General features: G+C 44.5%; 1 pseudogene; it reads left to right on the forward strand.

The window, feature by feature from the left end:
- The first annotated feature begins 8,872 nt into the window (after positions 1-8,872).
- LOC134959073 (5S ribosomal RNA) lies at positions 8,873-8,992 on the forward strand (annotated as a pseudogene).
- The last annotated feature ends 17,495 nt before the right edge of the window (positions 8,993-26,487 follow it).

Below are 26,487 nucleotides of genomic sequence, written 5' to 3' on the forward strand. Positions count from 1 at the left end.
CTCAGAATTAGCAAGTTAGAGTTCTATTCAGTGACCGGTGTCACTTCCGCCACATTTCCTGTGTCCTAAGCACGGCAGTGCGCATGCGCAGTCTGTCCCACTTCCGGTGAACGGGCGGTGCGGCTTCAATTACTGCTTTTAACATGCCACACTTCCAGCCTTGTCTGCGCAATGTTCATGCCCCACTTCCGGTCGTGGCTGGGTGCAGTGTCATCCCATCAAGTACAGGTGCCTAAAGCAATCAATAGTAGCGGCGGCCATCTTTCTGGAGACCCACAACTGCAGACTTTGTTAAGGAATGTTCCCAAATCCCAGAGCAGCTCATAAGAAAGACACAAAACTTTCTATAATAGTACTAGTATAATAATGAATATATAGATATTTTATTGTGCCTCAACCAAGCTTCTAATAGGTTGTATGGATATAATTGGTCCTGTCTTTGCAAAAATTGTTCAATGCTCTTTGCAGACAGGCATTTTTCCTGGACCTCTAAAGGAAGCAATTGTTAGACCGCTTCTTAAAAAACCTAATTTAGATCCCGACTGCATGACCAACTACAGACCGGTATCAAACCTTCCTTTCCTAGGAAAGGTTATTGAGAAAGTCGTTGCAAATCAACTGGAAACCCACCTGACAACCCATGATATTTATGATCCATTCTAATCAGGATTCAGGAGAAGACATAGCACTGAAACAGCCCTGGTGTATGTGTTAAATGATCTTCTGATGGCAAGAGACAGAGGTGACTGTTCAATATTAATCCTTCTGGATCTCTCAGCAGCATTTGATACTGTGGACCATGGGCTTCTGATTGAGCGACTGATACATTTCTGTGGTCTGGATGGCACAGTCCTAAGCTGGTTCAAATCATTTCTCACAGGCAGGTCACAGAGAGTATTGTCTGGATTATACTCATCACCACCAGTGCCATTACCATGTGGTGTCCCACAAGGTTCTATACTATCCCCCATGCTTTTTGCAGTATTCATGCTCCCATTGGGCAAAATAATCAGGCGCCATGGCCTGGTCTACCACTGCTATGCAGATGATACACAAATGTACTTGTCCTTTGTTCCGGGCACTGATAACCCAATAGCAACCCTAAATGGCTGTCTAGCTGAGCTACAGGAGTGGATGAGCGCCAGTTGGCTGTGACTGAACCCGATAAAACAGAGGTCCTCATGATACGACCACAACATCAAAGGACAAGACTGCAGCATAGCCAACCAACTGAACTTACACTCGGGGATTCAGAATTACAGACCAGTGATCGTGTGCGGAATCTTGGCGTTGTCCTGGATGGTGGCTTGACACTTAAACATCAGATATCAGCCACAATCAAATCCTCATTCTTTCACCTCAGGAACATAGCCAGAATCAAGCACTTAATTCCCTCAGATGATATGCCAAAAGTCATACATGCATTTGTATCATCTCAATTAGACTACTGTAATGCCCTCTACCTTGGTCTCCCAGCAAAAGAATTGCACCGCTTACAGCAGGTGCAAAACACAGCTGCCAGGCTGTTACCCAACCAGCCCCGTTCTAGGCTCATAACACCCATACCTTACTCTCTTCACTGGCTGCCTGTAAGATGGCGAATCGTCTTCAAGATTGGCTTACTGAGTTTCAAAGCATTACATGAATAGGGCCCAAGGTACCTGAATCAGCTTCTGACCCCATACTGCCCCACTCGATCACTGCGATCTGTAGATGAAAGACTTTTAGCATTACCTAGAATCTCCCGTAACTCATCTGGGGGCCGAGCTTTTAGTCATGCGGCTCCGACTCTATGGAACTCACTTCCCCGCACAGTGCGAGAGGCCCCAACTATAGAATCCTTCAAAAGTAGACTCAAGACTTTCCTGTTTACTCAAGCATTTCCATAATGTCCCTTTTAGTATCTTCATGCTTCTGTATTTTATGAAAATGTACTTCATTATTTTCTGTACTATATTATGCTATGTATCTGTTATGCGCCTTGAGTCCTATTGGAGAAAGAGCGCTATATAAATAAAATTGTTTTTATTATTATTATTATTATTATTATTATTATTATTATTATTGTTATTGATATATCAATAATAAAATTTGTGTAAAATAATTATGAAGTGAAAAGGGGGCACATATAGAAAAAAGGGGGAAAAAGGGGGCACATATAAAAATTATATAACCATCCTTGTATATGTCATATGCTGATTTGTTTTTTTTTGGGAGACATTATTTTACAGAAATAGATGTTAGGAGATAAGTAAGTAAGTAATGATTCAATCCGACAGGAAAACCTTTAGTGATACAGATGACACCCAGGAATTCAGAATAAAAGAATTTTTGAACTGTAATACCACATCAGTTATATACTTACTTACTGGAATGCACATGCCATAAAAAATATGTGAGGAAAACAAAAAGAACATTGAAGCTAAGGATCCAGGAACATGTCCGCAACATTAAAAATAAACTGGACATTCATCTAATATACAGACATTTTAATCTTGAACACAATTCGAATCCAGAAGAGATGTCCTTCAAGGCCATTGAACATGTACTAAGCGGAAAGAGGGGTGGAGATTTGGCAAAAAAGTTGTCTCTACGAGAGATGTTTTGGATCTTAGTTTCAACTAGAGATGAGCGGGTTCGGTTCCTCGGAATCCGAACCCGCCCGAACTTCATTTTTTTTTACACGGGGCAGAGCGACTCGGATCTTCCCGCCTTGCTCGGTTAACCCGAGCGCGCCCGAACGTCATCATCCCGCTGTCGGATTCTCGCGAGGCTCGGATTCTATCGCGAGACTCGGATTCTATATAAGGAGCCGCGCGTCGCCGCCATTTTCACACGTGCATTGAGATTCATAGGGAGAGGACGTGGCTGGCGTCCTCTCCGTTTATAGAGAAGAGAGTGAGACTAGAGTAGAGAGAGACACAGTAGTAATTTTGGGGAGCATTAGGAGGAGTACTTTAGGAGGAGTACTACTACTTGCTGAAGTGATAGATAGATAGTGTGACTGTATAATGTATATCTGACTTGTGGGGGAGACACTGACAGTGGGGAGCAGTTAGAGTCTGAGAGCAGGACTCAGGAGTACATATAACGTACAGTGCACACTTTTGCTGCCAGAGTGCCACACTGCCATTGTGACCACACTGACCACCAGTATAATATATATTGTGATTGTCTGCTTAGGAGTACTACTTGCAAGTTGCTGATAGTGTGACCAGTGACCTGACCACCAGTTTAATAATCACCACCAGTTTAATATATATAATATATATATATAATTGTATATAATATATATATAATATTGTATACCACCTACCCGTTTTTTTTTTTTTTCTTTCTTCTTCTTTATACATACTACTATAGTAGCTTACTGTAGCAGTCTGCGGTGCTGCTGAGCTGACAGTGTCCAGCAGGTCCGTCATCAGTCATTACATAATAAATATATATACCTGTAAGGCTGCAGTACTAGTGTGATATTATATATATATATATATATTGATTTCATCTCATTATCATCCAGTCTATATTAGCAGCAGACACAGTACGGTAGTCCACGGCTGTAGCTACCTCTGTGTCGGCAGTCGCTCGTCCATCCATAATTGTATACCACCTACCCGTGGTTTTTTTTTTTCTTTCTTCTTTATACATACTACTATAGTAGCTTACTGTAGCAGTCTGCGGTGCTGCTGAGCTGACAGTGTCCAGCAGGTCCGTCATCAGTCATTACATAATAAATATATCTACCTGTCCGGCTGCAGTACTAGTGTGATATTATATATATATATATTGATTTCATCTCATTATCATCCAGTCTATATTAGCAGCAGACACAGTACGGTAGTCCACGGCTGTAGCTACCTCTGTGTCGGCAGTCGCTCGTCCATCCATAATTGTATACCACCTACCCGTGGTTTTTTTTTCTCTTTCTTCTTTATACATACTACTATAGTAGCTTACTGTAGCAGTCTGCGGTGCTGCTGAGCTGACAGTGTCCAGCAGGTCCGTCATCAGTCATTACATAATAAATATATCTACCTGTCCGGCTGCAGTACTAGTGTGATATTATATATATATATATTGATTTCATCTCATTATCATCCAGTCTATATTAGCAGCAGACACAGTACGGTAGTCCACGGCTGTAGCTACCTCTGTGTCGGCAGTCGCTCGTCCATCCATAATTGTATACCACCTACCCGTGTTTTTTTTTTTTCCTTTCTTCTTTATACATACTACTATAGTAGCTTACTGTAGCAGTCTGCGGTGCTGCTGAGCTGACAGTGTCCAGCAGGTCCGTCATCAGTCATTACATAATAAATATATCTACCTGTCCGGCTGCAGTACTAGTGTGATATTATATATATATATATATATTGATTTCATCTCATTATCATCCAGTCTATATTAGCAGCAGACAAAGTACGGTAGTCCACGGCTGTAGCTACCTCTGTGTCGGCAGTCGCTCGTCCATCCATAAGTATACTAGTATCCATCCATCTCCATTGTTTACCTGAGGTGCCTTTTAGTTGTGCCTATTAAAATATGGAGAACAAAAATGTTGAGGTTCCAAAATTAGGGAAAGATCAAGATCCACTTCCACCTCGTGCTGAAGCTGCTGCCACTAGTCATGGCCGAGACGATGAAATGCCAGCAACGTCGTCTGCCAAGGCCGATGCCCAATGTCATAGTACAGAGCATGTAAAATCCAAAACACCAAATATCAGTAAAAAAAGGACTCCAAAATCTAAAATAAAATTGTCGGAGGAGAAGCGTAAACTTGCCAATATGCCATTTACCACACGGAGTGGCAAGGAACGGCTGAGGCCCTGGCCTATGTTCATGGCTAGTGGTTCAGCTTCACATGAGGATGGAAGCACTCAGCCTCTCGCTAGAAAAATGAAAAGACTCAAGTTGGCAAAAGCAACGCAAAGAACTGTGCGTTCTTCGAAATCCCAAATCCACAAGGAGAGTCCAATTGTGTCGGTTGCGATGCCTGACCTTCCCAACACTGGACGTGAAGAGCATGCGCCTTCCACCATTTGCACGCCCCCTGCAAGTGCTGGAAGGAGCACCCGCAGTCCAGTTCCTGATAGTCAGATTGAAGATGTCAGTGTTGAAGTACACCAGGATGAGGAGGATATGGGTGTTGCTGGCGCTGGGGAGGAAATTGACAAGGAGGATTCTGATGGTGAGGAGGTTTGTTTAAGTCAGGCACCCGGGGAGACACCTGTTGTCCATGGGAGGAATATGGCCATTGACATGCCTGGTGAAAATACCAAAAAAATCAGCTCTTCGGTGTGGAAGTATTTCAACAGAAATGCGGACAACATTTGTCAAGCCGTGTGTTGCCTTTGTCAAGCTGTAATAAGTAGGGGTAAGGACGTTAACCACCTCGGAACATCCTCCCTTATACGTCACCTGCAGCGCATTCATAATAAGTCAGTGACAAGTTCAAAAACTTTGGGCGACAGCGGAAGCAGTCCACTGACCAGTAAATCCCTTCCTCTTGTAACCAAGCTCACGCAAACCACCCCACCAACTCCCTCAGTGTCAATTTCCTCCTTCCCCAGGAATGCCAATAGTCCTGCAGGCCATGTCACTGGCAATTCTGACGAGCCCTCTCCTGCCTGGGATTCCTCCGATGCATCCTTGCGTGTAACGCCTACTGCTGCTGGCGCTGCTGTTGTTGCTGCTGGGAGTCGATGGTCATCCCAGAGGGGAAGTCGTAAGACCACTTTTACTACTTCCACCAAGCAATTGACTGTCCAACAGTCCTTTGCGAGGAAGATGAAATATCACAGCAGTCATCCTACTGCAAAGCGGATAACTGAGGCCTTGGCGTCCTGGGTGGTGAGAACCGTGGTTCCGGTATCCATCATTACTGCAGAGCCAACTAGAGACTTGTTGGAGGTACTGTGTCCCCGGTACCAAATACCATCTAGGTTCCATTTCTCTAGGCAGGCGATACTGAAAATGTACACAGACCTCAGAAAAAGAGTCACCAGTGTCCTAAAAAATGCAGCTGTACCCAATGTCCACTTAACCACGGACATGTGGACAAGTGGAGCAGGGCAGGGTCAGGACTATATGACTGTGACAGCCCACTGGGTAGATGTATGGACTCCCGCCGCAAGAACAGCAGCGGCGGCACCAGTAGCAGCATCTCGCAAACGCCAACTCTTTCCTAGGCAGGCTACGCTTTGTATCACCGGTTTCCAGAATACGCACACAGCTGAAAACCTCTTACGGCAACTGAGGAAGATCATCGCGGAATGGCTTACCCCAATTGGACTCTCCTGTGGATTTGTGGCATCGGACAACGCCAGCAATATTGTGTGCGCATTAAATCTGGGCAAATTCCAGCACGTCCCATGTTTTGCACATACCTTGAATTTGGTGGTGCAGAATTTAAAAAAAACGACAGGGGCGTGCAAGAGATGCTGTCGGTGGCCAGAAGAATTGCGGGACACTTTCGGCGTACAGGCACCACGTACAGAAGACTGGAGCAACACCAAAAACGCCTGAACCTGCCCTGCCATCATCTGAAGCAAGAAGTGGTAACGAGGTGGAATTCAACCCTATATATGCTTCAGAGGTTGGAGGAGCAGCAAAAGGCCATTCAAGCCTATACAATTCAGCACGATATAGGAGGTGGAATGCACCTGTCTCAAGCGCAGTGGAGAATGATTTCAACGTTGTGCAAGGTTCTGCTGCCCTTTGAACTTGCCACACGTGAAGTCAGTTCAGACACTGCCAGCCTGAGTCAGGTCATTCCCCTCATCAGGCTTTTGCAGAAGAAGCTGGAGACATTGAAGGAGGAGCTAACACGGAGCGATTCCGCTAGGCATGTGGGACTTGTGGATGGAGCCCTTAATTCGCTTAACAAGGATTCACGGGTGGTCAATCTGTTGAAATCAGAGCACTACATTTTGGCCACCGTGCTCGATCCTAGATTTAAAACCTACCTTGGATCTCTCTTTCCGGCAGACACAAGTCTGCTGGGGTTCAAAGACCTGCTGGTGAGAAAATTGTCAAGTCAAGCGGAACGCGACCTGTCAACATCTCCTCCTTCACATTCTCCCGCAACTGGGGGTGCGAGGAAAAGGCTCAGAATTCCGAGCCCACCCGCTGGCGGTGATGCAGGGCAGTCTGGAGCGACTGCTGATGCTGACATCTGGTCCGGACTGAAGGACCTGTCAACGATTACGGACATGTCGTCTACTGTCACTGCATATGATTCTCTCCCCATTGAAAGAATGGTGGAGGATTATATGAGTGACCGCATCCAAGTAGGCACGTCACACAGTCCGTACTTATACTGGCAGGAAAAAGAGGCAATTTGGAGGCCCTTGCACAAACTGGCTTTATTCTACCTAAGTTGCCCTCCCACAAGTGTGTACTCCGAAAGAGTGTTTAGTGCCGCCGCTCACCTTGTCAGCAATCGGCGTACGAGGTTACTTCCAGAAAATGTGGAGAAGATGATGTTTATTAAAATGAATTATAATCAATTCCTCCGTGGAGACATTGACCAGCAGCAATTGCCTCCACAAAGTACACAGGGAGCTGAGATGGTGGATTCCAGTGGGGACGAATTGATAATCTGTGAGGAGGGGGATGTACACGGTGATATATCGGAGGATGATGATGAGGTGGACATCTTGCCTCTGTAGAGCCAGTTTGTGCAAGGAGAGATTAATTGCTTCTTTTTTGGTGGGGGTCCAAACCAACCCGTCATTTCAGTCACAGTCGTGTGGCAGACCCTGTCACTGAAATGATGGGTTGGTTAAAGTGTGCATGTCCTGTTTATACAACATAAGGGTGGGTGGGAGGGCCCAAGGACAATTCCGTCTTGCACCTCTTTTTTCTTTAATTTTTCTTTGCGTCATGTGCTGTTTGGGGAGTGTTTTTTGGAAGGGCCATCCTACGTGACACTGCAGTGACACTCCTAGATGGGCCAGGTGTTTGTGTCGGCCACTAGGGTCGCTTATCTTACTCACACAGCTACCTCATTGCGCCTCTTTTTTTCTTTGCGTCATGTGCTGTTTGGGGAGTGTTTTTTGGAAGGGCCATCCTGCGTGACACTGCAGTGCCACTCCTAGATGGGCCCGGTGTTTGTGTCGGCCACTAGGGTCGCTTATCTTACTCACACAGCTACCTCATTGCGCCTCTTTTTTTCTTTGCGTCATGTGGTTTGGGGAGTGTTTTTTGGAAGGGCCATCCTGCGTGACACTGCAGTGCCACTCCTAGATGGGCCCGGTGTTTGTGTCGGCCACTAGGGTCGCTTAGCTTAGTCATCCAGCGACCTCGGTGCAAATTTTAGGACTAAAAATAATATTGTGAGGTGTGAGGTATTCAGAATAGACTGAAAATGAGTGGAAATTATGGTTTTTGAGGTTAATAATACTTTGGGATCAAAATGACCCCCAAATTCTATGATTTAAGCTGTTTTTTAGTGTTTTTTGAAAAAAACACCCGAATCCAAAACACACCCGAATCCGACAAAAAAAATTCGGTGAGGTTTTGCCAAAACGCGGTCGAACCCAAAACACGGCCGCGGAACCGAACCCAAAACCAAAACACAAAACCCGAAAAATTTCAAGTGCACATCTCTAGTTTCAACTAAAAACTACACATCCCATGGGCTTCAATGAAGGATATGAAAATGCACCATTCCTGTAAAGAAGTGGTTCGGCTCAAGTACCTTCTGCTATTTTCTTCACTCACGTGCACCTTACTCCACTTCTCTACTCACTATAACTCCTTCTTTTATTGTTATGAATATCACCTCTGATACACATGATATTCTATATGTTTAGCACAATAATAAAAAATGAGTATTGGAATGCTGTTTGGATTGATTCTTTTTGCCGTAATATACAGTCATACCACACTGGTCATACGCCCAATTCCGTTTGATCTTGGAAGCTAAGCAGTGTTGGGCTCAACCAGTACCAAGTGGGGAACCATTTGGGAAAACAGAGTACTGTACAAGGTGGCCCGGACAGGGCTCATAATAGTATTCATATATCTAATATAAAATTTTACATAGTTAGTTTTATGATTATTACACCTTTTTATCTCATTTCACTACCAAGATATATGTACTTGATTAGTACTTATTAATAGAAATATGCAGCAGCACTTTAGTCACTACTCGCTCCTACCCTGGTTTATAAGTACTGTAATAAGTCTTCAGACTATGGCCAATATTTACTAAAAAATCGAGTTTGTCCGATTTGTGTTTTTTTTTTCCAAAGTCCCAACACGGGAATTCACTAAGCACAAATCTCGGCAGTGTTTGGGCTATTCGTAATGGTTTGATTGGCAAAGTTCAGAAATACGAATGAATAGACCATCGGTCAAACGCGGCTGTTATTTCATACAACACGGGTATTCACTATTCATTCGTATTTGGGTGTTAGTCTCTGAGTGCTCAAGTGCGGGTGTATTTTTTTGCGAATCGTTAAAAAAAGCAGCAAAAAAATAGACCTGCTTTTTCCAGGCGAGTTTGGATAACCATGCACGGATCAGTGAGATCTGTGCATGGTTATCTATGGGAAAGGGTCTGTTTAATGTAAAAACTTTGAAATTTTTTTGCGTGGGGTCCCCCCTCCTAAGTATAACCAGCCTCGGGCTCTTTGAGCCGGTTCTGGTTGAAAAAATATGGGGGGGAAAAAATGACAGGGGTTCCCCCATATTTTAACAACCAGCACCGGGCTCTGCGCCTGGTCCTGGTGCAAAAAATACGGGGGACAAAAAGCGTAGGGGTCCCCCGTATTTTTGGAACCAGTACCGGGCTCCACTAGTCAGAGAGATAATGCCACAGCCGGGGGACACTTTTATCTTGGTCCCTGCGGCCCTGGCATTAAATCACTAACTAGTCACCCCTGGCCGGGGTACCCTGGAGGGTTTATATTATGCACAATTGTAGTTGGTCAGCTCACATAATGCCCCATTGCGGTGTGTCAGTTTAAGGTATGCCCCATAATATTGTGTCAGATCACAGTATGTTGCATTGAGGTGTGCCAACTCACATTATGCCCCTTTGTAGAGTGTCAGCTCACATTATTCCCCATTGCAGTGTGTCAGTTTAAAGTATGCCCCATAGTATTGTGTCAGATCACATTATGCCCCATTGTAGTGTGTCAGTTCACACTGTGCCCCATTGTAGTGTACCAGTTCACATTATGCCTCATTGTTGTGTGTCAGATCACATTATGCCTCATTGTAGTGTACCAGTTCACATTATGCCTCATTGTTGTGTGTCAGATCACATTATGCCTCATTGCCTGCTCACATTATGCCTCCAGTTCACACTTTTTGCAAAAAATGCCATAAGCCTAGCGACACCCTATGGCAATAGATCCCCCTACAGTCAATTCAATTAGGCATGACTACTATATGTACAGTACATCCGGAAAATATCCATATCGCTTCACTTTTTCCACATTTTGTTATGTTACAGCTAGGGTGGCCAATCCCGGGATCGGGATCGGCGGGATCCCGGGATTTGGGGTCAAAATTGCCGGGATTTCAATTTTGGGATTGAGCTGCGCATGCATGGTTTCTCTTTCTCCCGGGTGGCGCTGAGCATCTTGAGCACTCTGCTCAGATGCTGCACGGCTGTGCACGGCGCCGCGTGACGTCAGAGGTCACTGCGCACACAGCCCCGCACCGGGACGACCCTCCAGCCTTACCAGTCCGCCATCTGCACAGCGCAGCCCCGCGCTGGGATGCCCCTTCAGCCATGCCAGCTGCACAGCGCAGCCCTGCGCCGGGACACCCTTTCACTCATGCCAGCCATCTGTGCACTGCTGCCCAGCGCCGCGCCGAGATCAGTATTGGGTTGGCTGGCCGGCCCTGGACTGGAGACTATAGATAGGATGTAGTCGGGACCCTGAGGGATGGGAGGAAGAGGGATCCATGCTTCTGCCTGCAGTGACCAGCACCACACCGCTCACCCCCACGTTCAGTAAGACAGTGCCTGCTGCCTGGGTCCTGCTTCCATCACACTGTGGGCACCCCCCTGTTGCTGCTCTTTTAAAAAAAAAAAAAAAAAGACTGTCACTGGAGTCACACTGGAAGAGGGTGAGTCAGTGAAATTATTTTATACCAAGGGAGTGCAATGGTGCAGCATGACAACTTTATTTACTGTGGGGCTGGCCATGATTATGTATATTTTATTTGATTCTTATGGTGTGTAGGGGTGGCTGGGATAGGGTTCGACTGGGGGCCCTGAAAGTTAATTTATTCCTGTGGGGGTCTGGGGCCAGTGTGGGCCATGAATGTTAATTTATTCCTGTGGGCACTGTTGGGGCCTGGCTGAGACCATGAACCTTTTATTTTTTTCCTGTGGGCCTTTGTTGGGCCATGAATTTTTTTTATTTTATTTTTAATACCTGTGGTGTTGGGGCCCTAGTCTGTGCCCTAACACCACAGGAATAAAATATCATTCATGGCCCAACACAGGCCCACAAGAAAATAAAAATAGTTTTAGATTTTTGTATGGGCCTGTGCTGCACTGGGGATTAATGTTGTTTTATTCTGTGATGTTGTTGGGGCACGGCTAGGGTTGCCAACTCATCCCCTTAATTCTGGACACACATTAATTTTACTGGTTCTGTGGCTGGATGACTTAAAGACTCCATTTCACCTGGTTTTAATCAGCCACAGAACCTGTGTAATTAATGTGTGTCCAGAACTAAAGGGTTGAGTTGGCAACAACTCTAGGCACGTTCGTGGGTCTCTGAAGAGTTATTATTTTTCTGTGGACCTGTGCTGCTGGTCCATAAATGTTATTCCTCTGGTATTGGGGCCTTGCCAGGGCCCAGAAAAGATATTTTTTTCTTGTAGTGTATTTAATAGATAATAATACTATATTGTGTGCTGCAGACACAGTGACAGCCTGGAGTGCTGACTGCCAGATGGTAATAGTCAGACTCAGGCCAAGGAGTGTGGGTACACGCCATTCTGTTAAGTTTGACTTTTAAAGGCAAATAGGGGGAGATGTAATAAGCCTTGGAGAGAGTGGACAGATATAAAGTACCAGTCAGTCAGCTCCTAACTACCATGTTACAGGCTGTGTTTGAAAAATGGCAGCTAGGAGCTGATTGGCTGTTACTTCAACTCCCTCCACATTATTACTCTCCAAGGCTTAGTACATCTGCCCTATATCCTTTAGAATGTAAGCTCTCACTAGCAGGGCCCTAAACCCTCATGTGCATATCCTTCTCTTACTTAAACCATCTTCGATGGCACCAAGTACCGCGGTTTTCTGCCACCCTGATACTTATCTCAGTGTCGTCTGCTGCTGTAGCTATGTTATATACCCTGTACTTGTCCTATATTGTCTTCAACTGTAAGTCACTGTTTTCCTGTTTTTATTATTTTGTTTATGTACTCTGTAATTGGGCGCTGCGGAACCCTTGTGGTGCCATATAAATAACGGCTAATAATAAAATAATAATAGCCTTTAATACTTGCTGCTGTGCTCAGTGTCTGATTTAGATATTTGATAGTCTGGCTCAGATCAAGGTCCATTCACCATTCTGTCGATACTTGAATAATTTAAGCTTGCCTTTTAAGGATTTAATACTTGTATTTTCCATTTTTATAAGGTTAATAAACGCAAGTAATTTTCAAACCTTTTTTATTTGTACTGGTTATTCATTTTTATCTTAGAAAAAGTACAGAATAAATAATATTTTCATTGACCAACTCAATCCTGGGGATCCGGGGAATCCCGGGATTGAGCATTTTTCAATCCCGAATCCCGGGATTGAAAAAACGGCCCGGGATTGACCTCCCTAGTTACAGCTTTATTCCAAAATGGAATAAATTCAGTATTATTATTTTTTTATCGTTTTATTGGTTTTTAATAAGCACATGAACAAATAAACAGATCGTAATACACAGTAAGAGGCATACAAGAGGAAAATAGGAAGGGGAGTGCTAAACAGGCATATCAGTAGCTGGATATCGAACAACCCTCCCTGCAAGCAATCATCGTAAACTATTACAATCATCAGAAAACAGAAATAGAAAGAAATAAAGAGGAGTGAGCAGGGGTGGGGGTGGGTAGGGACAATAAAAGAAAAGGGGGGGGGGGGGCATTGGCCAGTCGAGGTCATATACCATGACAATCTGAAGTATAAATAGGGAACTGATTAAACAGTTGTCAGTGGCGGTTCAGCATTAAAGTGTAATGTCCAAGGCATCCACGTTTTAATAAAGGAATCCGGTGAGTCATGAAGTGCAGCTGTAATGCGTTCTAGCTTATATGTGAACCAAATGGCGTTTATGGTAGCAGTTAAAGTGGGAGGGGCCGTGGATTTCCAAGTTGCCTCAATTTGACATTTGGCCGTGTTCACAATGTGGTTAATCAAGGAGCGTTGGTGGCGTGAGGTGTCAGGAATGGGACGGGAGAGTAGTGAATAGAGGGGCGAGTCTGGGACGGTTATATTCGTGACCTCCAAAACCAATTTATGAATTTCCCGCCAATATTGGCGGATCAATGAACAGGACCACCAAACATGCAGCAGGGTTCCCCGGTGCCCACACAATCTCCAGCACTCAGCAGAGCAAGTGGGATAGATAGTTTGCAGTCTAGCAGGTACCAAGTACCATCGGTAATATAATTTATAAGAATTTTCAGCAATACGAACAGAAATAGAGCTCTTAGTTATTTCTTGTCTAATATCATCCCATTCCTCAACGGTTAAGGCTTCTCCCACATCTCTCTCCCAAGCCAATTCCTGACACTCTTTGGGAGGGACGTTATGTGACAGTAGACCCCGGTATATGTGAGAAAGTAGTCCCTTCATTGAATGAGGGCCTCAACACCATGTTTCAAGAGGGGTTGCTACGATAGGGTGGGTGGGTTTAGTGAGAGTATTATAGAAGTGTAGTAATTGTAAAAACTGATAGAAAACTGAATGGGGGAGCGAAAAACAGGATTGTAAATCCGTAAAGGACGGAAATGAGGAGAGAGGGGCTATATCCTGTAGAAAGAGAATGTTGTGTGTGGTCCAGTGTTGGAATGCAAGGCGATTATTGCCCGGGGGGAATTGTGTATTGTTCCATAAAGGAGTTAAATAAGGGTTGTGAGAACGGAGTTGATAGAAACGAGTACAAAGATCCCATATCGACAAAGAGAAACGTATCGTTGGTAAGAGTAGAGTAGAGTTCGGGCGGGAGCAGGGCAGACACCATAGTAAGGTTGAGGGTAAGTACATGTGCAGTGAGAGTGCCTCAAGAAAAGTCCACGTTCTCTGTGCGGGTGGTGAGTGCCAAAGAACACAGGTGTCAGAATCCGTTTGGAATTCCCTCTGTAGGAACATATTCACAGGGACTGATGTTCTTGGTACAACAGCAGGTTTATTTATACAGGGTAAAGCAGTGTACAACTGTAAACAATAAGTATAACCAGGAATGATTGGAGAACACAAAAGGAAAGGGAGAACTGGAATTGCACTTGCAATGCTGGGAGTCTGGGAAGTACTTGGCAGTACTGGATACTAGAGAACACACTTGTGATGCTGTGATTGGAAACTCACTTGTGATACTGGGTACTGAGGAAACACAGAGACACTGGACTGTGAAGGCACTTGTAACACTGTAGACTGTATAGACAGGGCCGGTTCTAGACCTTGTGGCACCCAGGGCGAAAGTTTCCTGTGGCGCCCCCCCCCCCCCTCCAGGTAAAATACAGTTGGTGTATGTCCCAAAACAGGGGCGTGGCTTCTTCATAGGGAAGGGGCATGGCTTCTTCATAGGGAAGGGGTGTGGCTTCTTCATAGGGAAGGGGCGTGCCCACAGTTATACCCCTGTACTTGTGGCCCGCTGTAGCTGTGCCCCCAGTAGTTGTGTCCCCAGCAGCTGTGCCCCTAGTTAATTTCCCCCCAGTAGCTGTTCCCCCTGTAGCAGTGCCCCCTGTAGTTGTGCCCCTTGTATCTGTGCCCCCAGTGCAGTGCCCCTTATAGTAGTGCCCCCAGTAGCTGTGCCCCCAGTTGATTTGCACCCTGTAGCAGTGTCCCAAGTATGTGCTCCCGTAGTTGTGTCCCCAGTAGTTGTGCCCCCTGTACTTGTGCCCCCCTGTAGATTTGCCCCAGTAGCTGTGCCCCTAGTAGTTCTGCCCCCTGTAGATTTGCCCCCAGTAGTTGTGCCCTCAGTACTTGTGCCCCCTGTAGATTTTTCCTCAGTAGCTGTGCCCCCTGTAGATTTGCCCCCAGTAGCTGTTCCCCCGTAGTTGTGCCCCCTGTAGTTGTGCCCCCTGTAGCAGTGCCCCTTGTAGTAGTGCCCCCAGTAGCTGTGCCCCCTGTAGCATTGCCCCCAGTATGTGTCCTCTGTAGTTGTGCCCCCTGTAGATCTGCCCCATGTAGCTGTGCCTCCATTTTTAGTGCCCCCAGTATGTGCCCCCATTAGTAGTGCCCCCATTAGTAGCGCCGCTGTGAAACCTTAAAAAAAAAACTGAAAACACAGAATACTTATCAGCCTCGCTCCTGTTTCCGGACTGCTGCTGCTGTCTCCGGGCGCCGGCTCCTCTCTATGGGAGAAACATCATGACATCTCTCCCATAGCAGCGCCGCACTGACACTAGGGGTCAATTTTGACCTCTAGTGTCTGTCAGCGACGCCGGCTGCAGCGGGCGCACACAGCGCTCGCTGCAGCCGGGGAGCAGGGAGGGAGTGAGGGTAGATTAGCAGCGGCTCTTGCCACGGTGGCGGCGGCGCCCTCAGGGTAGCGGCGCCCCGGGCAAAAAGCCTGCTTGCCCGTGGCAAGAGCCGCTACTGTGTATAGACACTGTAATAGGATTGTTCTGTAGCAGAATTAACACCATAGCAGGATGCACTTGAGCAGAGAATGCAGGGTTGCAGGACTGCACTGTAGGTTAGCACCGTAGCAGGATGCACTTGAGCAGAGAATGCAGGGTTGCAGGATTGCACTGTAGAAGGTTAGCACCGTAGCAGGATGCACTTGAGAAGAGAATGCAAGGTTGCACTGTAGAAGGTTAGCACCGTAGCTGGATGCACTTGAGCAGAGATGCGGTATTGCAGGATAGCACTGTAGAAGGTTCACAGAATAGCACTGTAGTAGAGTATGCAACGTAGCAGGATAACAGGTTTGCACTGTAGCAGGATCACAGGATAGCACTGTAGTAGAGTATGCAATGTAGCAAGATAACGGGATTGCACTGTAGCAGGATCACAGGATAGCACTGTAGTGAAGCATGCAACGTAGCAGGTCAACGGGATTGCATTGTAGCAGGATCACAGGGTAGCACTGTGGTAGAGTATGCAACGTACCAGGACAACAGGATTGCACTGTAGCAGGATCACAGGACAGCACTGTACTATGCAATGTAGCAGGATAACGGGATTGCACTGTAGCAGAGTAGCTACACAGGATAGCTGTTGGAGTCTGGCAGTACTATGGATGGTTTTAGCAGTAGAGACCAGCATAACCGAGAACAGGAACTGAGACAACCTTGACACGATGAACTGGCAACTGGGAGCCTGTGTGGCTGGCCTATATAGTGAGTTCAGGTGCTGCTCACAGCTGTGGTAACAGCCAATTACCAAGCTGCAGATACAGAGCAGAGTGCTGAGCACCAGAGCAGAGACCGCCACCCCAGGCATGGAGGAGAAACTGCATGGATCATGACAACAGGTGGCCAAATGCGTAGCTCGATAGTAACGAACAAGATCCGGCATGCCGAGACCGCCCGAATAAATTCATTTTTCCCTCAAAATTCTACACACAGTAACCCATAAGAACCACGTGAAAAAAGTTTTTTTGAGGTTTTTGCAAATTTATTAAAAATTTAAAAAACTAAGAAATCACATGTACATAAGTATTACATAGTAACATAATTTATGAGCTTGAAAAAAGACCATTTGTCCATAGAGTTCAACCTACGGTATGTGTGTTCTCCTACTCTGTATTATTTTCAAGACTAGTTTTATCTGTTTAATAAAGTCAGACGTTGTGTTGTATTTCCTCATTTTATTATTACTATAGTACGTGATCTATCCTCCATAACCCTGTATATCCTTATCCATTAGGAATTTATCTAGCCCATTTTTAAAAGTATTGACTGAGCCTGCCATCACTACACTCTCAGGCAGGGAAGTCCTAACTCGTATTGTCCTTACTGTGAAAAAAACCTTTTCGCCTCTGTGCGGAATCTCCTCTCCTCTAACCTAAGTTGGTGTCCACATGTCTTCTTTGTTGATCTTACCAAAAACAGATCCCCCGCAAGCTCTGTGTATTGTCCACTTAAATATTTATAAATGTTTATCTTGTCTCCTCTTAATCTCCTCTTTTCCAGTGTGAACATGTCAAGCCTTGCAAGTCTTTCCTGGTATTCCAGCATCTCCATCCCCTTAATAAATTTGGTCGCCCGCCTCTGAACATTTTCTAGTTCCACAAAACAGCCTTTGCTCAATACTTTGTTGATGAAAAGATGAAAGATGAACCGTCGCCCCAGTCTGAGGTCAAGAGCACTCTGGAGCAGGTTTTCATCCAGGATGTCTCTGTACATTGCTGCATTCATCTTTCCCTCTATCCTGACTAGTCTCCCAGTTCCTGCTGCTGAAAAACATCCCCACAGCATGATGCTGCCACCACCATGCTTCACTGTAGGGATGATATTGGCCTGGTGATAAGCGGTGCCTGGTTTAATCCAAACATGACGCCTGTCATTCACGCCTGGATTGCTGCAGAGATGGTTGTCCTTCTGGAAGGTTCTCCTCTCTCCACAGAGGAATGCTGTAGCTCTGACAGAGTGACCATCAGATTCTTGGTCACCTCCCTGACTAGGGCCCTTCTCCCCTGATCGCTCAGTTTAGACGGCCACCCACCTCTAGGAAGAGTCCTCGTGGTCCGAACTTCTTCCATTTATGGATGATGGAGGCCACTGTGCTCATTGGGACCTTCAAAGCAGCAGAGATTTTTCTGTACCCTTCCCCAGATTTGTGCCTCAAGACAATCCTGTCTCGGAGGTCTACAGACAATTCCTTCAAGTTTGGGGCCTTATATAGACAGGTGTGTACCTTTTCCAAATCATGACCAATCAACTGAATTTACCACAGATTGACTCTAATCAAGCTGTAGGAACGTCTCAAGGATGATCAGTGGAAACAGGATGCACCTGAGCTCAATTTTGAGCTTCATGGCAAAGGCTGTGAATACTTATGTATATGTGATTTCTTCGTTTTTTTATTTTTAATAAATTAGCAAAAATCTCAAAAAAACATTTTCACGTTGTCATCATGGGGTATTGTGTGTAGAATTTTGAGGGAGAAAAATAATTTATTCCATTTTGGAATAAGGCTGTAACATAACAAAATGTGTAAAAAGTGAAGCACTGTGAATACTTTCGGGATGCACTGTAAGTTACATCGAGCAACTTGCCCCCTTGCCAACTGAATTGACCCCTTAGAGTTAGTGATTAGTGCATCACTCACATAGAAGCTGTCAGCATAGTGCTTAAGCTTGGAGAAGACATAATACACAGGCCTGGTTTACTGAACAAATTCTTAACCTTATTTTGAATTAAAAAGCAGCAGTTGTGTAAGACCAACATATACATCTACTAATAATATCTTACAATAAAATAATGCTACAGGGCAGATGATCTGTCTCTAGTGTGACAATGAAAAATACAATCACAGTGTCTTGCAATTGGCCAATATCCGCATTACACACTCACTTGAACCATACACACATATAAATACATTAATACTGTACACATCAGTGACGTGTGGTGGGGTGAGGCAGGTGAGGCAGAGCCTTTTCTGTCATACTAACGTTTAAACCAGAGTTTTGACTGAATAAAGTATATGAAAAATACTAATAATTTGTTTGAAATATCTTCTTTGCATTATTCTAATAATTTTTATAGCCCAAACTCTGGAGTAAAAAGTCTATGGCAGGGGAGGCAGTGCCTCACCTGTGTATCTTTTCAGCACATTTGTGATCAAAACTCACCAAATTTCCAGGAGTTTATACTGCTGCACCTGTGTATAATGCCCAGATGTACACTTTGGCTCATATATTGCATGAAATTCTGGCTCTAGGGTTAGCCAGTGCCTCCTGAGCCACTTAGCTCACCGCACGTCCCTGGTACACATACATTCTGACTGCGATACACCAGTATCATACAGTACACATAGGCTATGCATTCTCCCTATATAAACATACAGTAGCAATGTTTCAGTCTGGACCACTTCCAACTCATGTCCTGAGTCTCCTGATTTAGCAGACACTACACATGATATGTACCAAGAACAGGGAATCTTACATCCAGAGGTTAAAGTAAGCCGGAACGGGGCAGAACTGCGTTCTGTCAGTTCCAATTGGAGACAGAACACAGTTCCGCCTCCTCCAGCTCACCTAACCCAGAATGTGAGCCCAAAGCAGCATGGGGATGCCGGGCGCCCGGTGAGGTTCTGTTACCCGAGGGGGCGCCGGCACCTTCCCCTCAGCGGCAGCCGGAGCTCACTCCTGAACTCTGGCTTCCGGCTGTGTGCGGCTGTGCGGCGCTATGGGAGAGACGTCATGATGTCGCTCCCATAGATCCGAGGAGCAGGCAGCCAGGCGGAGGTCAGATGTCCGGAAGCAGGAGCGGGGCTGGTGAGTATTGTGGGTTGTTTTTTTTGTGTGAAGCGCGCTACTAGGGGGCATCTTCTACTGGGGGCATCTATACTGGGAGCAACCTCTACTGGGGGGCAGCTTCTACTGGGGGCATCTATATTGGGGAATAACTACTGGGGACATAACTACAGGGGCCAACTGTACTGGGGGCAGCTTCTACTGGGGGCATCTATACTGGGGCATAACTACAGGGGGCAACTGTACTGGGGCATCTATACTGGGGCATAACTACAGGGGGCATCTGTACTGGGGGCATAACTACAGGGGGCATCTATACTGAGGGCATCTGTACTGGGGGCATAACTACAGGAGGCATCTGTACTGGGGGCATCTGAACTGAGGGCAGCTGTACTGGGGGCAGATGTACTGAGGGCATCTGTACTCTACTGGGGGCATCTTCTACTGGGGCATAACTACAGGGGGCATACCTTCTGGGGGCATCTCTACAGGGGGCATTACTACTGGAGGCAATACTACATGGGGCATTACCACTGGGGGGCATATCTACTGGGGGCACTACTGAGGACATTGCATAGGGGGCACTTAATAAGGGGCATCACTCCTGGAGACATAAGGGGCACTACTACTGAGGGCACTGTATAAGGGGCACCAATACTATGGGCTTTACATAAGGGGCGCTGCAACTGTGGGCACTACCACTACAGTGGGCATTGCATAAGGGGCACTACTACTGAGGGCATTGTATAAGGGATGCTACTGCTGTGGTCATGTTGGGTGACCATGCCCCTTTCTGGTTTGAGAACATTACCCTTTTTTGCGGCATGCTCCTACGGTGTGCACAATGCCTTTAGAGCTGGGGTGGGTGGTGGTGGTGGGTGAGTTCCACCACCTCTCCAGGACCACTTTAAGCACTGCTTACATCTGCAGATAGTGGGGAACAGTCAACTATGTCCTGTGCAGTGACCCTGGGCATCATTGTGATGGAATGGGGGAGCTGGTAATAGAGAATTTTGACCAGTGTGGTATTTTCTAAGTGGTCATAGACCCAGGTACTCTGTCTATGGATGTTTGGCTCACACTGTGCACAGAACAGGCTCGGGATAAGGGTGCCCTCACATGTTAATACAATAAAGCATTGGAGTACCTTGACCTGAAAAGAGAAGAGCAATCATTATTTGAAGAGGTTGGATACAGAGAGATAACATAATTGTGAGACTGCGCATGAGCGCTTAGAGGAGAGTGTGCTGAAGGCTCATTGAAGGAATGCTGGGAATAGCAAGGGGAGTGGCCAGTATGATGCATTTCTATTATTATGGCATGATTTTAGCCTCACCCCTGCCCACAGAACCGTGATTTGCAGCATTGCGCTCATTAACTCCTTTGGCCTTTAATTCCACCTCTATGCTGATGACACACAACTCTACCTCTCATCTCCTGATCTGTTCCCCTCTGTCCTCTCTCAGGTCAACAGCTGCCTCTCTGCCATCTCCTCCTGGATGTCTGAGCGCTCTCTGAAGCTCAACATGGACAAAACTGAACTCATTATCTTTCCCCCAGCCAGAGCAACACCCCCTACAAATATCTCTATCACTGTTGACAACACAATCATCTTCCCTGTTCCCCAACTCCGCTGTCTGGGCGTCACTATTGACTCTTCCCTTTCCTTTGCACCCCACATCCAAGTCCTGGCGCAATCCTGTCGGTTTCTGCTATGCAACATTGCTCACATCAGGCCATTTCTCTCCCAGAGTACAACTAAACCTATCACCCACTCACTGGTCATCCCACGACTCGACTACTGCAATGTTCTCCTCACTGGCCTCACTTGCTACCATCTCGCTCCCCTCCAACCTGTCCTCAACTCCGCAGCTAGGCTCATCTTCCTCTCCTGCTGCTCCACATCTGCCACTCCCCTTCGACAAAATCTACACTGTCTCCCATTCCCCTACAGAATCCTCTTCAAACTCCTCACCCTCACATACAATCCATCTCTAATTCCACTACTACCCACATCTCCAACCTCTTCTCCCTTCATACTCCCTCCCGCCCACTACGGTCGGCCAATGACCGTCGCCTCTCCTCTGCCCTGGTCACTGCTTCCCATGCGCGAGTTCAAGATTTTGCCCGTGCTGCACCTGATAATGTCGATATTATCTTAAACCATAAAGCTATACCTCTAGATACACTTTTACCGTGGAGCCGCTATGGCCGCTAGACTGAATACACGCGCTACGCACTTTGTACGCTATTTGCGTACAGAATCCCGTACGTGGTACGTACTTGGCGTACACACGCCGCGCTGAGTGTACAGAGTACGCACAGCGCGTGCACACACAATTGATAACCTTTAAACCTTATTCGTAATGTAATGCAATGTTATTCTTACACTCTAAACCATGTGCCGCAAAGCACTTTGATGATGTTATACTTTAAACCTTAAGTAGCACTGGCGGTATAAAGTACCCGCAGTGCGTACACCTTATCAATACTTATGACCTTATACAGTTAAATACGCTTTAGACCCTTGCAGGAAAGTGAGGACACAACATCGATTTGTAGTTGAAACCACAGGGTTCTAAGGCCACCGTGGATTATTTCAAAAGGTAAAACAGTACAAATTATACACTACAGGCTAACAAGATAAATCTAAACAGAATAATGGCTACAGTCAATGTACATACGTGTGAATAATCGCGTGCGCTTCCCGGTCCCGGTCCTCCGCTAATCAGGTTGAAAGCGTTAAGAGTTTGTGATAGTGACTGGCCTGCAGCTCGCTCTTTATTCAGTAGATCAAAACATAATACAATAGACACTGTGTGCTCTTCTTCCATTGGTTCGGGGGTGGGACATATCCTGTGCACCGGGGACCATTGGTCAGTTCAAGAAGTGGGCGATGGCTAGGACTTGAGATGTGGTTTCTGTTGTTTACATCTGAGTTCCCGCCCGATGATCAGTTAAACCCATCACATTAATCATAAATCTGGTATTATTAATAACTTAATGAGGTAATATTTAATAATGTTCTTATTCCCACCAGATTAATGTTTACGTGTCTCTTAACAATATGATCCCACTCATGATATGATTATCTATTTCAATCTTCAAGATATACATATATCCACATATTCATATATATATATATACACACACACACGTACACACATACTCCTGCTATTACAATTTGTTAGGAATTATATATTTATTCATTCATATATATATATATATATATATATATATTGTAGAGAAGAAATAAGACCTTTATCGCGCTATAAATAAACAGCTGCACCTTAGGGGAAGTACCCCCTGTTAGACGGGGTACTAAGGTTGTAAATAGGAATGGTGAGGTTTCCCCAGGGCGCTAGTGAATCCCTTTGGTATATCTAAAGTTATCACTTATAATGAAAATTCATATCTCACTTATACTGAAATTTCATAAAAAATAGATTATATTTATTTAATAAAATACAACGGAATACATTGTGTCACAATATGTCTACAGTGACCATCGACAAAGTTTTGTACAGATATTAATGTTGATAACAGTACATTTCAATCACAAAGCAACAGAATGATTGATCTTCCTCGAAGACAAGACAAAACACCGCTGTCTTAACCCAACGCGTTTCGTCCTACGGACTTCATCAGGGGTTGTACTTATAATCAAAGGATCACTATATGGATAAGCAACTTAACGTATCTTCAATGATACATAAAAACACTTAAAAGTGATATCGTACTAGATCTCACCACATGGAATATCCATTCAGCAGATGATTAGATGTTATTCATTCTACTGAGCCAAATTATGTTATTTCTGAAAGCAATTGTGTTTTAAACCAATTGCGTTGAAAATTTATAAATATTCAGTAATGTTCCTAGGTGCAGCAGCTAGGAACATTACTGAATACAGAGAGGTTCATTCACAGTTTTCTGATTTGTGTAAAATTCACGCTTGGATGTGAAAAGCTGCTCTATTTATTAATTTTCAACGCAATTGGTTTAAAACACAATTGCTTTCAGAAATAACATAATTTGGCTCAGTAGAATGAATAACATCTAATCATCTGCTGAATGGATATTCCATGTGGTGAGATCTAGTACGATATCACTTTTAAGTGTTTTTATGTATCATTGAAGATACGTTAAGTTGCTTATCCATATAGTGATCCTTTGATTATAAGTACAACCCCTGATGAAGTCCGTAGGACGAAACGCGTTGGGTTAAGACAGCTGTGTTTTGTCTTGTCTTCGAGGAAGATCAATCATTCTGTTGCTTTGTGATTGAAATGTACTGTTATCAACATTAATATCTGTACAAAACTTTGTCGATGGTCACTGTAGACATATTGTGACACAATGTATTCCATTGTATTTTATTAAATAAATATAATCTATTTTTTATGAAATTTCAGTATAAGTGAGATATGAATTTTCATTATAAGTGATAACTTTAGATATACCAAAGGGATTCACTAGCGCCCTGGGGAAACCTTACCATTCCTATATATATATATATATATATATATATATATATATATATATATATATATATATATATATTATATATATATATATATAATATATTATATATATATATATATATATATATATATATATATATATATAAACACCTACATTTCCATGGGTTTTAGACTGGGAATGTTAATATCTTGAAATTTCTATCTGTCTGGTCTTGTTGTGGTTGGCTATTGTTTCTGATTTTCTAAACAGAATCGGTTCCTGGGTATTGTCACTTCGTTTTTACTTTCAGGTGAGACAATGACAATTCAGTACTCATTGTTTTAAATAGAAACTTGGCTATTTTAGTAAACAAAGGTGTATGCCTTCTTTATAGAATTTCAAAGCTTAGTGTAAATAAGGCCATTGTATTTTAGTCTCTGGGAGTTTTAATTTATGTGTGACTGATTTCCATGCTATTTAAAGGTTAACGCAGACAGTGTGGGATTTATACAATATATATATATTAGATTTATGATATGTCTTTGTGGCTTTTCCATGAGAGTACAAACTCCACTGTAATTACTCATACCACGCTCAACCCGCGCAGGACCGTGGGTGCGACCACACGCAATTTGCGAATATGTGCACGCATGGCGGAACAAGTGCATGTGTGTGTGGTTTGTACGAGATGTGTGTACTGGAATATTTTTTCGATTTTGACATTCTACCCTTTGGCAGTCAACAATAACTGCCACTATCTAATCACTAAACAGAAAAATATCAATACAATATCTACAGAAGTTTGGGTAATCGGGAGAGAGGGGTAGGTAGGAAATGTATGACCTAGTGGGATAGTAAAAAGCATGTATGTATGTCTGAATCCATGTCTGAGGGGCATGTATCATCGTGCCGTATATGTTCTAGATAAGCTTCGAGGTATTGCGAAGTATACATTAAATCCTTCTTATCCCGTATTAAAGGTCTGTAAGTGGGCCAACAAACACTACCGAGCTCTTTTCGGCTTCTTGTTCCAACAAATGGGGTCACATTTAGTTGATGATACATGGAGGGGGAACATATGTGAATGCTAATATGGGGATATCACCTGTCGACTATGTGTGTCACTACCCGAAGGTTGTAGAGATGAAGATAAGAAACATATCAAAAATACATTCACATAACATTTGCGTAATCATTCTTGGGTGTTGATTGAAGTCTTTTCCGGATGGGTGTATTTTTGCTGAGGGAAAACAAAGGAAAAACGGGTGAAAGAAACGGGCCGTGGAATTCATTTGCAATCCTTATCACAACATCGTTTCTATAGATGGGTCATAAATTAAATCTGCTGCTGTAACAATGCCCCTGCTCCTTAAACTCATCACTTTTGTACTGCGCTTGCGCCGCGTTAAAATTCGAACACATCTAAATATCAAGCCAATAATTATGACGACTCCCAGGATACAAAGGAGTAACTTTCCTACACTCGTAATAACATTTTGAGCCCATTCTCCTAAACCTGAGAACCAATTGCGTGGGTTCATCCATGAGACCCAGCCGGTCAGTTCATTACTCAGAGCAGTCAGGGTAAGGTTGTGTCTCCGTCGGAACTCCCACTTCAACTGCAAGATATCGTCCATCTTTTGATCAATGATCTCAGTTGGGTCGTCAGTGCTGTTTGTAATATACGTGCAGCACTTCACACCATATTGAGTTGCCAATGTGACACAGTACCCTCCCGTCACGGCTGTGATATAATTGAGGACCATCCTGTGCTGGATCAGTTCCGTTTTGTAAGCTTGCAACTCCCTCCCTGTATACCTGAAGGTGTCATCATACATCTCGGTGATATTATCTATCAGGTTCGCTAGCGCATGGATATACCTATAATTTATAATTCCTCTGGCGGTACGGGTGATGTCTAACGCGAGAAGGAATTGAATCCCGGTGGATTTGTGGATCAAATCAGAGGCTGCGTGCTCTGTCCTATCTATAAGGTGTCTCTTAACGATGTGTTCATAGTGAGTATGAGTATAAGGAGCTTGAGCATTGCGGTGAACGTCTTTCATCTTATTATGGGTTATGGTCATAACTTCTGGCAACACTCTTACAATGTAACACAATCCCTCTGAGTTTGGGGCAAGCCATTTATACGCCTTCCTCCCGCATATGAAATATGCATCATTGGGGAGAACATATGGGACAGAATATGACATTACCATATTGCAAACTTTCCACGTGAAAAACCCAATCCCTAGTTCTCTCATCTGTTCAGTACACGTATCAGGCTGTATGATATGCGCACAGTACCCTGGTGATACTTCTCCAACTCGCATGGCCTTACTTCCTAGAGTATACCTATACCGAAAATACCTTCCACCGTCGGCTATTTGGCGTATAAGTTCAGAGTCT

Source organism: Pseudophryne corroboree, chromosome 9 (genome assembly GCF_028390025.1).
Source record: "Pseudophryne corroboree isolate aPseCor3 chromosome 9, aPseCor3.hap2, whole genome shotgun sequence".
NCBI lineage: Eukaryota > Metazoa > Chordata > Amphibia > Anura > Myobatrachidae > Pseudophryne > Pseudophryne corroboree.